Genomic DNA, 15,370 nt, shown 5'->3' with positions numbered 1-15,370 from the left:
TCTATTCAAAAGGATTTTCTCTCGATTTCGGAGGCAGAGCAACCCAGAAAATTATTTTAGTGTACAGTATGTAGCCAGGGCTCGACAGTAAGGACTGCCTGATTGGGCATGTGTTAAATAAAAAATTGAACACATTCTTTCTGTTTAAGGGAGCTGATGATGGAAATAGTTGAGGAGCAATTATCCTGGAAACAGGAGTTTAGTTGGGTGACATTAGAGGATGTGGGCGCAAGAGAGCAAGGAGACTAAAACAAGGTTGTTTTTCATGACGATTAACTTTAGTGTTCGGTGTTACTTGAAGGGGGGGCAAGTAAAAACTGCCTTCAGACAAGCAGATTTCTGACCCAGAACCCTGGTGTTAAATTGCTGATATTCCAGAGATTAAACTGTGGTGCCCCAAACATGCGCCTGCTCACTCATCTGCTCAGATCTTTTACTTTTCACTCCACATGCTGTTTTTCTTCACTCTCTTTTCTTTCCATCCATTGCTGTCAAAGCTGCCTCATTCTCCAGAATTATTCAGGAGAGACTCTTTGAACACTCCGCTTCATAACCCCACATGTAAAGTCTAAGTGAAGTCGTGGGCCTGTGGTGCAATATTACTGGAATACATCCCGAAAAACAAAGCAAAAAGCACTTGTTTTATCTTATCCTTCAAGACATGACTCCAATTTTAAAGCTGCTTTAAGTACCAGGCGAGATAAAGCCAGAGCATTTCCCTACTTCACACCTTGCCAAACTAATCCTGAATAGATTTTTTATTATTTGAAAAACAAAAACACAAGGAGCGCCTTCTTTATCTTATCTCATAACAGACACATCCCCTGAGGTTTTATTTAAATCTGGTAAAGACGCATAAAGTGCACCTCTGGTACTGGAAAGCACACATTTCTAGTGTTTTGCAGAGGTCTGAAAGTTGTAGATGTCCAAGCGACTGAGAGAACACAAGACGGCAGAGGGAGTGGCCGTGTGAAGAGATCACAAAAGTTACAGTTGATCTGTCAAGGCATGTCATCTGCCTGGGTTTCTTGAACCTCCTCCCAGCCAACGCTCTCCAGACACTAAACTGACTTCTCTATAATCTAATCATTTAACTCACTGACTCGTCTGAGAGTGAGAAAGAGAAGAGGTTAGAGACTGTGAGAGATTCTCACAGCTAGGTGAAATCGGCCACTAAAGAAAGAGAGGACAACTTGTGTGTGAAGCACTAAAAAGCCCAAAAGCCATGTTGCAGAACAAACGCCATGCCCCCCACTGTGCTTTTCCACCCACCCCAACACACACACACTCTCACACACAGGCCCGGAGTAAATTTAACTGTCAGCCGTAAAGTTTTCGACTATAGCAAGTGATCTTTTGCCCCCTTTCCTCTCCCCTCTTTTCCTCCTCCCACTCCTCTGTCTATGCAAATGAGCTCCTCATTTGTCCTTCTGTCCATCCATCCTTCCTTCCTTCCCTTATTTGTTTCCTCTCTTACTCTGTATCCACCTTATTGTTTTAAGCATTTCCTTTTCCTACTCTACTTATGTCTATCACATTAACAGCCTAGTTTTGTTTTCTTTCCTCATCCTTTGTCTCACTTCCTATCTCCTTCCCTCCCTCCCTCCCTCCCTCCTTGTCTCTGCCTCTGACCACAGACACCTCTCTTTATCCCATCCACCTTATTTCCTCCCTCCTACCTCCCCAGAAATGAAAAACTACCCTTTCCCTCTTCCCTCTTCTTCATCCATTCTCCCTTACCCTCCACCCCCTTACTACCCACACACACACACACACACACACACACACACTTCTGACTGTGGGCCTCTGACACCCACCTTCTCCTCTCCTCTCCACAAAAGTCTCAAAGACCCCCAGATGTGCGCCCCCTTAATTTCCATTTCAAAAAAGAACCACCTCCCTCCCTCCATCATCCATCTATCCATGCATCCACTTGATCACACACACACACACACACTGCAGACACACACACTGCAGACACTTCAAAAACACACTGTTACACATGCACACTTCTCAGCAAGTAGACCTTTTTTTGTTTCCTTTTCGTGAGAGACAAAACTTTAAAAAAAAAAAAAAAAAAACACATGCTGACCATGACAAACATCACTTATCAGATCCTTTAAAGGGGAGTGCTGGACTGTTGCAGGCTTTTGTCAATACAATCAGAAGACTAGAAGACTTCCCCTTCCACAGAGATATTTTTAAAAACATGCTGACCATCAAAATTATTATTTATCCACAGAAAGGAACGTGCTGATGGCAACACATTGCATGAATCTCTGTGGTCTTCAAATGACAGTGAGGACCCAAAGGTGAGTCCTGAAGAAGCTATCACTCTAAACTACTTGTGTAGTTTTTCCACCAAAATTACTGCGTGTATACAGGTTTTTTTTTTTACACACTAAAAAAACGGTTAAAAATAGTACACTGCTTTCACTTTGCCAGCAGTAAACGAGTATGCTCTTCTGACATGAACGGGCAGGAAAACAGTTTAGTAAACAGTAGCAAGCAGTATGGAGGCCAGTAAAAGAATGTTACAAAGAAGCTTGAACACTGCTTAGACACATGCGGATGGTATTTTATGGTGGCCGGTCTTGCATCGCGCCAGAGGAAGGGCTAAAATGAGCGCATCTACCCTGGTGTTATATATCTATCACTGGCAATCGAAGTCTATCTGAGCTAAAACCGATAAATACCTGTAACTACTACAGAGTCATCTGTCCCAGGAGTGAATGCACATTATAACCGTTTCCATTAAATGCAAAAGCCAGATGTTAAAGGTGTTAGTGGGTTTTTTGTCCAGTGGGAAAGAGGCTCTGGGTAAAACGATGTGGTTTTGATGCTCTACCTTACACAATAATCTGCAAAACTAGGTTTGAGCGTAGCATTTTTGTTGCATTTAGGTCTGTGCAATTATTTTAAAAAATGAGTCTCGGACCAACCTAATTTCGGCAATGTTTGCAGAGAATTTGAGTCTATTTTACTGCAAACAAATACCTAAATGTATTTTTGACTCCTGAATATGTTAAATAAATACATCTTAGTCACAATCCATTATTTTATACTTATTGTGTAGTACAAAGCTTCAGTATGAGAGGTCCAGTGTGAGGACAGAGAATGGTGAGAATCAGATAAGGACTGCAACAAACAGGTATTATCAATTCAGACGGGACTGATATCACCAAGGGACTTAATGTCTGTATTTTACTCAAATTTACTGACACTGTCCCCCTGGATGATGCGCACAGTCTTTGTAACTCTGTCTAACTCCTTTAAAAAACAAAACAGAAAATATGTCACGTCATCCATCCCATCATCTTTTGTAATGTTGCTTTTCTGATGGATTTGAACTTGCTCTTCCTGCAAATGGGTCTCCATGCTGTATAGCAAGATGAGCCTCCTGAGATGACAATTTGTACGGGACTAATATATCACATGGCCACTGTGTTTGGCAAAATATGGTAGGTAAGTTGAGCTGGAATTTTTACTTGACAATTCACGGACATGGCAGATTGGCACGGAGTTAAGATCACAGACAACCATGACAATTATTACAAATCACCACAGGTCCCCAAGTTATACCACTCCCGTGCAACTAGGGCTAAAATCAATTAATCTTATCATTTTTTTTCTTAATCAATTAATTAATCCTGGTTATTCATTGCTTGTTCCACAGACTGTCAGAAAATACTGACAAATGCCCGTCACAGCTTCCAGAAGCTCACTGTGAGGCCCTCAAATGTCCAAAGAAATTCAATTTACAATCATAGAAGACTGAGAACACTAGAAAATATCCTTTGTAATTCTTTTTTTTTTTTGTAAAACAAAGGCCTGTTTGTTTGTCATCATAAATAACTACCTACAGAGCTAATCCACGGACCGCAGCTCAACACAGGACTGAAGGAATGTGATCTGATGATCACCATTCAAAACCATTCAACAGTGTTGTGCAGCCACCAAGACGAGCCCATCTGCAGCATTATACTGCAGATAAATTGCCACTGAAGTTCACATAAGGAAAAAAAATCTACCTGAGCTAACAGGTTGTGGCTTACTGCCCAAAGTCAAGCGTTTCATTTTACAATCAAAGAATCCCCCACCTTATATAGGATACACACACTGAACTAAAGTTTTTGTACCGGGACAAGATGCTACACCTTTAAATATGCCGATTAAGCACTCTTAACTGCTGTAAGAGAAGATGAATCCCTGCTTCTTTCAAAGTTTATGTGGTTTGAAGCGAAGCCCTGAGGGCATCAGCTCAAACTGTCTGCAGGGATGTACCCTCTAAAGCCCAAAGCTGCTACTGCAGGATTATTTAACAGAATCAGAAGAATCAAGCCCATCCCTATCCTGCAGAGAACAGGTGAGACAGTTAGCTGTATCTAACCACATTTCACTGGTTCTTTCAGAACTGGGCAGAAATGTCAAGCTGGACCAGAGACAAGTTGGAAGGGTGTCATATCTCCCTGTGTTCTCCTCCCACTGTCTCTCTGCTATGGAGCAGGGTTACATGAAAAAAAAACACCACAGGCCAGACTGGCCATTCATGAATAACAGTTAGTAGACCCATACTTAATCTTTATTTTAATGTTTTGTTTTTTTCTATAGTCCAAACAGTCCACACAGCCAGAAGCACATGCAACAAATCTGCAGAGGCTGGTGTGGCTATTTGCTTTAATGAAAAAAAGAACGTACATGTTAGTCGTTTAAATCATAGTTTTAATTTGACGGGACGCCATAAAAAGTCTGCCCCTTATTACAAAGACAGACAAACACACACACGCACGCTCACACTCACACTGACAGACACACGCACGCATGCACACAGAGTGAGGACAAAGACTACTTTGAAAAGTTACTCAGCCACCAGATGTTTTAGCCAGATCCCAGACTACAATACTAATGGGGCTGTGCGTGCATGACGTGTGTGTGTGTGTGTGTGTGTGTGTGTGTGTGTGTGTATATGTGAGTGTGAGTGTGTGTGCAAGTGGAGAGAGGGAGCCCAACAGATTTAAAAGCAGCAAAAATGAGTCCCCCTCCTCGGCAGGTATGTAGTTATAAAAAGGCTGCAAGTACAGTTTTAGAAATGAAACAAACCGCTTCGTATTTCACACACAGTACAGAAAACACACATACACACACAAAAAAAAGGTGTTAAAAGAATAGGATTTATATATTATGTGCATGCAGAAATAAGCACGGGATTTAAAAACACAAACACACCCATCCATGAAATAAAGAGGTAGAAGTGATACATGTTCAATTCAATTAAATGTGTTGTGTTTTTCTGAGACTTTCTATGTGTTACATATTTTGTTTTATGTTTGTTTTGTTTAGCGCAAATCCCAGGAAGAGCAGCTGATACCTCAGTGGCAGCTAACGGGGATCCAAGTAAAGCCTGAAGAAAAAAGTAGCTAGAGATAATGCCATATGACTGCAGGACATGCGCCGGGGAAAAAGCAGGTTTGCCACAGGAAAGTCTGCCACATCAAATCTTGGAAACAAATATTATTGTGACTGAGAAAGATCACAATGGCAAACAAATGTCAGTGTGCATTTACACTCGAAATGAAACTTAATTGCAATCTCTGAGCAAGTCGATGGAGCGCTCTGACAATGGTTACAGTACGATAAAGCACACATGACACTAACTGTCTCCTTTCTTGCATAACTGTGTGAATAAGAGAAACACAGATTTAAAGATAAAGAAACTGAGTGAGCGAAGGAGGTGCTTGCAGAGAAGAAGGAAAAACTGAAACACAGACAGAGAGAAAGAAACAAATTCATCAGCTATGAAATCTAACTGTGTATGTGTGTGTGTGTGTGTGTGTGTGTGTGTGTGTGTGTGTGTGTGTGTGTAGATTCTTGGTTTGACTGCTGACAGAACAGACAGTTAACCTTCAGTACAGAAATAAACAATCAGTGAGTCACTTCAATCAGAACCGAGCAGCGAATGAGACAGCTCTGACCTCAGCAGAAGGAGATAAGTGCAGATAGACTGTTAGAGTAACTGATAGCCATCTATCAACAATGCTGATGCTGTCTGGAGATGAATGCTCTCCAATACTGCAGGGTAAACATGCAAAGTTGTGCATTTCAGATTCATTTCTGATACACAGCTGGAACAGATGCCATGTTACTGAAATATGTTGAGCTACAAAGGCTTGAAACCACCTGTAAACAGACAACATCTACATCAAAAATACTGCTGTAGTGATCCTGCAGAAAACTCAAAGAGAAGGTGATATGAAATACACATTACAACTTGCTGATAAAATACAAATATCTAACCTGTTAAAGTGCAAAATATTTCGACAACAGAACAGGTGGATGTGCCGATTTACAGTTGGCAATTTTCCCACACGCATGAAATCAAACGACTGTCTTTAGCGCGCGATCAGTCGACTGTGCCCTCACTTTGGAGCGAGACAACTTTTTACCCAACTTGTTTCCTTGATAAAAAAAGAAAAAGAAAAAAAAAAGAAACACTTCTACTTGAGAAAAGTCTCGCTGAATTAAGCATACAGCACTTGAGGAAAATGGCTCAGTACTCTCTCCATCTGCGTGTTACCGCAGCCTTTTCAGCCTCAACACAAAGAAGCTTACAACATAAATCACATTCAAATTCGGGGGCCACTTATGCCACTGTCACATTTTCCGTAGATAATTTTCGCTGTCTGTCTGCTGGGTGAAAATTGTAAGAAATTACAGATGGAGCCCTGCTCACGGGAACACTTGAGCAACAGTATACAAAATGTACTGGATGCTTTTCTTACAGATTGTGGAGCATGTTGCAATCACTCTGTATAATCTCCTCTTTAACTCCTCATACTGTCTGAAATACCATAGATATACAGTAATGATATACATGTGTGTACCTACACTGGCTTTTTAATGTATACTCATAATATTTCCTTTTAGAAAACCATAAACCAAACAATTTATATACTTAACTCTTTTTCAAAAGAAGACCAGAATTACTTCGAGATATTGTTGTACTGCTAGTTTAGGTCTCACAATCACTTTGAAATACATGCCATGTGTATTTTAACATCCTATTTCAATTCTCAGACAAATTAGAGGTGTTAAAACTAATTTGAAACACCACATATAAAGACACACAAGTTAAAGGAAGTCTTTCGGGGATGATATCCTGACACAGACTTCAAGATCGCCGTCTTGGTGTCCCTTATTGACAGCAAAGCTTCACACAACACAGTACGTGCTTTTGATAGGTAAACATTGGCATGAAGAAATAAAACAAAAAAAAAAAGCTGCGTGTTTACTGTAATGGATGATCTCGCTCTTGACTCTTTTTAAGCAATTTCAAGTTGTTGTTTTTTACACCGTAAATGAATAAATGTCCGCAAGTAGCAAAACATGCTCAAACATCCACCTCCGTGTGAAGTGTTTATTGACACCAACGGGAATATCGTAAAAGATAGCAGAAATACAAGCAAACAGCGCAAAACATTCTGGTTACTGTGTATTTACTGACTGAAATAATCCCAAATGTCCAAAAAATTTAAATGATAAATGCACCTATGAGTTCCTGATGTGACAGCTGCAAGTATATTTGGTTCACTCCACAAACCACAACCTCATAAAATACTGCTGCTATGAGAAAAAAAAAAGCAGCATTGGATCTCATTGAAATTCAGTGTGCAAGGATTAAAAATTTAAAAAGGGCAGATCCCCAATAATTCAACTCAATTGCAAAATTGATTCCCGTTTTATGATTTTTTTTTTTCTCCTGCGGGTTTTGGCTCAATATTTATCTTTACAAGTTATTGTAATTAGACTTTACCTTTTAATGTGGGCCTCCATTTCCAAATGTGAAGCCATTAAGGGGAAGGGTTTTATTGACTATTAGCACAACAAGAGCTACAGTGCCAGTGGACGACGTAAATCAAACTGACTTTCAACTTTTCCATCAGAGTGTGAAAAGGCTGACTCAATAAAAAGCATCTTATAACGCAGAGTTAAGACAAACAACTCGGGGGCCTCCAAACTTTTCTTGTTAAGATCTGTGTGACAGCGACATTTAAAACACATGCAAGTCTGTTTTATTCACATAAAATCTGATCAGACTCCATCTACTTACAAGACACTGACAACTGTTTATAGGAAAGCTACATTTTTCTCCTAATGACATTCAGTCGTAAACGTCTCAGCTCTTTTTCCTTTAAACCTCAACAACACCTGTAGCTTGGAGAAAGACAGACGCTGAGGGCAACACGCAACATTCGGGACTTGTGGAAAATGTACAACTTGTAGCTGTATGGTTAAAGCGCAAAGTCAGATTTGTCCAAAACACGGAAGGTACGGAAAACCTACCACTGAGTAGTAAATGTGACAAAATCTTTCCATACAACAAAACTCTATACATACTGGAAACCGCAGATGATGTGCTCACGACTGAGCAAATGACAATCGCCTCATTTTCGATTAGATCTTGATTTATTTTAAAGTTAATTAAACACAGCCTCGGAGCAAATCATCCGCTGTGTTTTACATAAGGTGAAAAAAAAAAAACCTCATATGAGCAGTGATTGATAACAGAACGTCTGGGTGCACAGGAAGTATGAGCATGTTGAGTACACTGCTGAGTCAAAGCAGTCAGAACTCACAACTCATAACACATCACATAACAAGCCAGCAGGTTTCTCAGACAAGTGAGCTTTCGTTAACTGGCTCGGGAGCCAAAGTTGTGTCAATTAAAATGCTTTCCCAATCTTGCTGGTACAATTTAGAGAGCCAATGTCATCTACGTGCGCGTTTCAGAAATTTAACTGATACTCAAAGAACAAGCAGGTGCTGTGGGGTAACATAATCTTTTGGTAACAGGATAGTCTCATCACCTTCTACTGGTGGCTATATCTGCTCAACCACCACTTAGCAGTCTCCAGTGTATCGTGACAGAACGATTATTTACTCTCAGATCAAAGGGAGAAAAATTGTCCCATATTTAGGAGTTGTCTGCCCCCCCCCCCCCCCCAAAAAAAAAAAACTACAAAACGGAGGGGAAAAAAAGAATCATTTCACCCCAAACCAAGACCATGTGCTCGTTATCTGAAGCAGGCCGTCGAAAAGACAGACTTAAAAGTCTAAAATAAGACCAAAGACATTAGAGACAAACTCAAGCCTAAACAAGGCTGTACTAACCACAGACAGAGAGTGGGGATGACATCTTGGGCATTTAGCAGACACTCTTTTCCAGAGTGACTTCCAGTAACTGCAACAGGAGAATAAGCTCAAATCCCTGTATCACCCACGTTACAAGCTGCTACAATAAAGCAGTGAAAGAGCCAGAACAATGCGCCCAGACAGTAAAATAAGTTCAAAACAATTGTGTCCTTGAGATATGAGCAAAACAAGAGACCGGGTAATATAGAAGTGCGAGCCGCAGAGCTACGAGCCAAGAGAGCCAGAAGCCTTGCAAAAAGGTTTTTTCTTTAAATAAACTATCCGTGACAAATGGATGTTTTCCTTTATCTGAACTGCAGGCAGGGTTGAGATGGATAACGGCTGATTGCTCTAATAGATGCTATCTTTTCCTGCTTATTGGAAACAGTGAGAGTTAAGACAGTTCATGTTCATAAATAAATGGGATCAGAAATTAGGAATAAACGGAAGCTGTGGGTCCACATAAAGAAAAATACTTAAAAACCTTGAGGACAAAACATCCTGTCCCTTCTGATCTTCTTATGTTTGAACACTATAGGAGCTAATTCACTGCAAAGATTGCCTGAGCACGGATTTTATAATCACAGGGGCTTGATAGTGAGGTATGGAGATGTCAGCTGTGAACACTTGTGCTGTATTGTTTAAGCAAACAACTATCTGACACATCAAATTACACACAAGAAAAAAACTCAAACAGCAAAATCAAACTTTTCAAACAGCTGTTCAACTTAAAGTTAATTACCAAACCGTCTCAAAAATGCAAAATATTTAGCTCGGCTGATTTTAGGGGGGTTGTTATCGCCTCAGATCAGGGAGACGACTGTTTTTCACTTTCACACACTCATCTGTGGCAGGCAACAGGCCTGTGAAGGAGATTATTTGATACCATGTTAATGCGCCGTCTACCCACAGAGACAAGTTTACACAGCAGCAGCAATAAGCCGAGATTAACTGAAGTCAGTCCTCTGCTCCTTGTGTCATTCACTGCAACAAGCTGCGACAGGATACACAAGGGCGTAGGTCTGGTTTCAACTTTGAGGGGGACATATAAGAACACTTAATTTCCTACACTCTGGTGAAATTTATGCACCAATATATTCATTTTCTGCATCAATGTATGGTGTAAATGTCTTTAATTTTGTCAACATAAAACTCCTCTACTTCTTTTTTGTTTTATAACGATAGGGGGGATGTGTCCCCTGCATCCCCCCCAAATCTACACCTATGAGGACACAACTCTCTGACAAAGGACCAGGAGAGACAGCAGCAACTGAACTCCATTTTCCTTACTAGATTTTAGCAGGTAATGTAAGGCAAACAACAAGCGTCCCAAACTTCAGCTGCATCGTGAAGAGAAGGCAGAAGTTTGGCATAACTTTTATCAACTTTTTTCCTGTAGATGTATGGGTTCTTATCTCGCTTATTGATTTTACTGTGTCATAATCACAGTCCTGTCAGGTCCCTCAAACTCCTGCAGGTCTTGACCCACTATTTGCAAAACTGTCTGAGCCCCATCTTAACTCACCTATTCTGGCTCCCAGTTTTTCATGCTTTCTTTGCTTGTAATTCCAAATTGCAGATTATTTTAGTTTGAAAAAAAGCACTTTTCCAAAAAGTATTTAAACACAAACAAAACTCTTTCCTACCTTGATAATTATCAATAATGATGACTATCATTATGAGTTTGAAGAATGTGGCACAACAAACATTTCCTCGTCTCTTTCTTTTTCAAATATGCCCATGATGCATTGTGGCAGCAGAACCAGGCACATGCCGACCACTGAACTCACTACAGTTTTCACCAGAGAAGCCGTTTGGACTGGGTAAAAATGTCCTTTTACACTCCATCTCAAACCAGCATATTTCCCTTGTAACACAGCACTGCTTTAAGACGACCAAAGACAAATGCATGGCAGCCCACAAAATCACTACAGTTGTTCCTCATGTCTTACAGAACATCAAAAAACCATCAATAAAACACAGGAGATACATTCCAGCTAGTTGAACAGGACATTTCTGACTTCCCTCGCTCCATGTGTTCGCTCTCTCTCTCTCTCTCTCCCTCTCTCTCTCTCTCTCTCTCCCTGTTTCTGTCTCTCTCCCTCTCTCTCAAAACTTTCTCTCTTCCCAGTTCCACCGCAGAGACTTCACATATTGCAGCCATATGAGTAAGCCATGGCTGTCTCCACAGCACACACACACACACACACTACACACACACATACATACAGGAAAAAAGTGCTGTGCTCTCTCCCACTCCGTCTCACACACACATACGGGAAAGAGTTTTACAAGCAGAGGTTCTCTTTAGGAAGTCGTCAACTGTTTTGACGTTTAATAGCAGCTACGAACAAGGCCGTAAGATACAATAATATCCAGTGTCTGGAAAGAGGGGAAATCCTAAAAGTTATAAATTGATACACTGCGAAATCATGTGCTTTTAATTGTTTTAGAGAAGTTTGTTAAATGTTTGTAAAGGTTTAACAAAGGCTTGTTACATGCACGATATCTGGAGTGGAAGAACATATTAGTTGGACATACAACAATTCAAAGTTCGGAGCGACTACATGCGAGGCTGTGTTGTATCCGAGTGAAAACATTAACGCAAAGCAGAGTCTGAAAAATACTTCCAACTAAATTAAAAGTTGAAGCCAGTTAAAAGCACTTAATCCTGATTTATTAAAACACCTTGAGGAGCCATTGTGATTATCAAACTACTGAATCAAAATCTTCCAAGGTTACTTTTTTTAAAAGCAGCAGAGAAACTCGCTTATAGCTTTAGAAATTTGTGAAATAATTACAAGGAAAATATAAAATAAAAATACCATTATGCCGGATAGCTGAATATTAAACTTTAACTCAAAGCTTCTTTTACAAAAGTTTCGTCTCAACCTTGGCAACAATTTGTTGCTTTGGAAAGTCTTTTGTTTTCAGAAAAGTAATAAAACCATTTGTCATTATCCTAAATTTTGCAGACGTGTGGCTTGCATTGCTGACTGTCATTCATGTACAAAGATACGTGCTTAAAAAGTCATGTTCGCATGCTGCTTGTAAAACTGTAACACAAACTAAAACTTCACAAATTACTAGGCTCATTTGGATTTTTCCTCGAGTGATCCCCACACTTTCAGGCATGCGTGTGTAACTTTTCCCTGCTGCTGTGTTTGCAAAAGTTGTCAGAGAAACTTTTGCAACTTTTAAGGAAAATACCAAAAGCCACAACTTGAAGATTATGAATTTAAAACTTACTTTTTAAAGTGATTTTAAAAGAAGCGAGCGTAGCATTTTGTCAATAAATCTGCTTGACACTAAAATTCAGTGGATAGACATGCTTTATAGTTAAACGACTGCAGAAATCACAAGCGAAACTTTTGCAACTTTACAAGCTTATCTAATGAATAAATTAATTAATTAATAAAAATGCAGCTTTTCAAAAAGGCTGTGCACAAGTGTGGGGGGTCACAGTAAAGTCCCACGGGCCTGCTCTGCTTTTAAAAAATTACTGAGGTTATCTGCTGAATAAAAGTCGGTCCACACATAAGCAGTTCTTTAGGGGCCAGAATTGGAGAACTGTGAAGGACTATGTAAAAAGCTTCCTTGCAGTGTGTGCCTCATTGTACTGGCTTCACATACTCTGCTCTCCCCACAGAGTTGTCATGCCTACCCAGCTCCCTTATCTCAAAGGAACATCACAGTTTCTTACGACAGGGAGGGGGGGGGACTTTTTAAAAAGTTGAGTGGAAATGCAACTCAGGCTTCCCGGCATCACTCATGTAAAGTTCAACAACAACATCAACAACAACAAATAAATAAACCGCGCGGTATTAGAGGTAATAAGTGCGTAAGTTGATAAGAGAGGATGTTTGGGGATGTTTTACGACACATCCACCATGCGCTCTCGTGCTTCCTAACAATGAAAGAGGTGCAAAAACAGCGCCATATCGGCTGTAAACCACTTGACAAACACAAACTCTTTGATCCAGTGTCACCACTTTCCCACTTTTGCTCCATTAAACTCCAAAGTGTTCATCTTCCACCATTAAACCTCTTTCTGCGCGACGTGCGTCACTCCAAGAAATCTGAACTTGAGTATCAAGTTTGCAGAATAGTGATGAAAAAGTTATCAATGAAAGCAGCAGAGAAAGTCACACACAGTAGCTAGAAGAGTGCAGATAGGAAATCAAAGTCAGCCGGCTTGTAGCAACTCAGCTCAGGATGCCGCTTGTTGTGAATTAATGGCACAAAAAACAAGAAACAAAACTTAGAGAAAACACAAACCTACTTGAGGCGACTAAGTCACTCCACGTCCCCTTGCTGCTGGCTTCAAACTCAGTCCTAAATCAGAGCAGTAGCCGTCCCCAGTAGCCCCCCAATTTGTATTTGTGTAGCGTTTGGGTGTCCTAACCTAAATGTAAATTGCCATGTGAATTCAAAGCGGTGCTGCTCTTTTCCTCTCTCTCATTCAGCAGCAGATCCCTCTTTCCTTACCGACGCTGCTCAGGCCGTTAGTTACATAAGACGCAAACCGACTGCTGCCCGTCGTAAAACTACCAACGGCTAACAGAGCAATATTTTGTCTCCTAAACGCACCATTGATAGCCCCGGCTTCCTTTAACACCAACACATTTCATCTTCCCACTTGTCCGAGAGCATGCATTTCGCCATCTACAACTCCAACCGTGCACCGCCGATGCATTTCTCCTTTTTCCTCCTTTACAACCCCACTGCACCAACTAGTAGAGAGGGCTGTGTGTGTGTGTGTGTGCATTTGTGTTGTTTCCTTTGGGTGCTGCTTACCTGTTGATCAAAATAAGCATTAGCCTCTTTGCTCTCAGTGTGTGTCTCTTTCAGCAGCCTGTTAAGATGGTGGCTGGCTGGCTGCTTGGCTGGCTGGCTGGCTGCTTCGTCTCTTTGTGGGGTTTTTGTTTGTTGATGATGTCGGACGGGGTGACAGTGTCTTGGCTGTCTCTTTTTTTTCTTTGGTCTGAGAGGGAGAGAGAGATAGTTAAGGCTTCACGGCAACACATTAGACTAACAGCGACTGATTAAGTGAGGTTGGCTCTGGTGTTGCAATATTCCGATGTTATATAGTATGTTATTCAGCCGCCCAGAGCCCGGGAGTGCTGCTCACAGCAAACCAAAGCAGAGCAGCTCGTTATCTGTTATTTTTTGTTCAGACTAGTGTTATCGCTTTGCTGTGACAGGACCTCTCTGCCTGTCTCTCTGTACGCTGTGGGCATTACGTCAGAGGAGGAAGACACAGCAGCTCTATTAATATCAAGAAGCCACCCGAAGACTGACTCTTAAAGTGACACACACTGTAATCTCTCTTATTTACACAGTCACGGCTAAACCTTATCAACTACAGGTCCAAAATCAAAAACACTGACTCTTTAAGGTGACAGACTCTGTATCGCTTATTTAAAAACTCATTAAACCAGATTAACAGCTGTACCTACGTCAAAAACATTGATTCTTAAAGTGACGCACTCTGTGTTACATATTCAAACAGTCATTAAACTAAATCAACTACTCTATGAGAATCAAAAACACTGACTTAAAGGTGCCAAACTCTCTATCACCTATTTAAACACTGATTAAAACACATAAACTACTGTACTAAAAATCAAAATCACTGACTCTCAAAGTGAACACTGAAATCTCACTTATTTTCACAGTCAAAGCTAAACCTTACAAACTACATGTCCAAAATCAAGAACACTCATTCTTAAAGGTGACAATCTCTATCAGTTATTTAAACAGTAATAAAACAGATTAACTGTACTTAAATCAAAAACACTGACTCTTGAAGTGACACACTCTGAGTTACTTATTTAAAAAGTTATTAAACAAAATAAACTATGCTATGAAAATCAAAACACTGATTCTTAAAAGTGACAAACTCTGAATCACTTATTTAAACAGTTATTAAACCAGATTAACTACTGTACTTAAGTCAAAGACATTGATTCTTAAAGTGACACACTCTATGTTACTTGTTCAAACAGACATTAAACTAAATAAACTACACTATGAAAAATAAAAAAAAAAACAGATTCTTAAAAGTGACAAACTCTCTATCACTTACTTAAACAGTTATTAAACCAAATAAACTAAAATCAAAAACACTGACTCTTAAAGTGACACACTTTGTAATCTCACTTGTTTACACAGTCAGTGC

At 40.2% G+C, this 15,370-nt stretch overlaps 1 protein-coding gene across 4 annotated transcripts in view; it reads right to left on the bottom strand.

Annotated features, from left to right (window-relative positions):
* The window catches only part of trps1 (trichorhinophalangeal syndrome I), a 149,105-nt gene extending 134,702 nt beyond the window's left edge, over positions 1-14,403 (bottom strand). For 2 of the 4 annotated variants that reach the window (XM_049602435.1, XM_049602438.1), the window contains exon 1: positions 13,987-14,403. The gene's annotated coding sequence lies outside the window, so the exon portion shown is untranslated. Of the gene's footprint in view, positions 1-13,467; positions 13,816-13,986 lie in introns of those variants that run through there. The other 2 variants (XM_049602436.1, XM_049602437.1) reach the window with 2 other exon arrangements.
* Between the last annotated feature and the right edge of the window lie 967 nt (positions 14,404-15,370).

Source organism: Epinephelus fuscoguttatus, linkage group LG17 (assembly GCF_011397635.1).
Source record: "Epinephelus fuscoguttatus linkage group LG17, E.fuscoguttatus.final_Chr_v1".
Lineage (NCBI taxonomy): Eukaryota > Metazoa > Chordata > Actinopteri > Perciformes > Serranidae > Epinephelus > Epinephelus fuscoguttatus.
The sequence above is the reverse complement of the archived record's forward strand: the minus strand, read 5'-3'. Positions and strand labels throughout refer to the sequence as shown.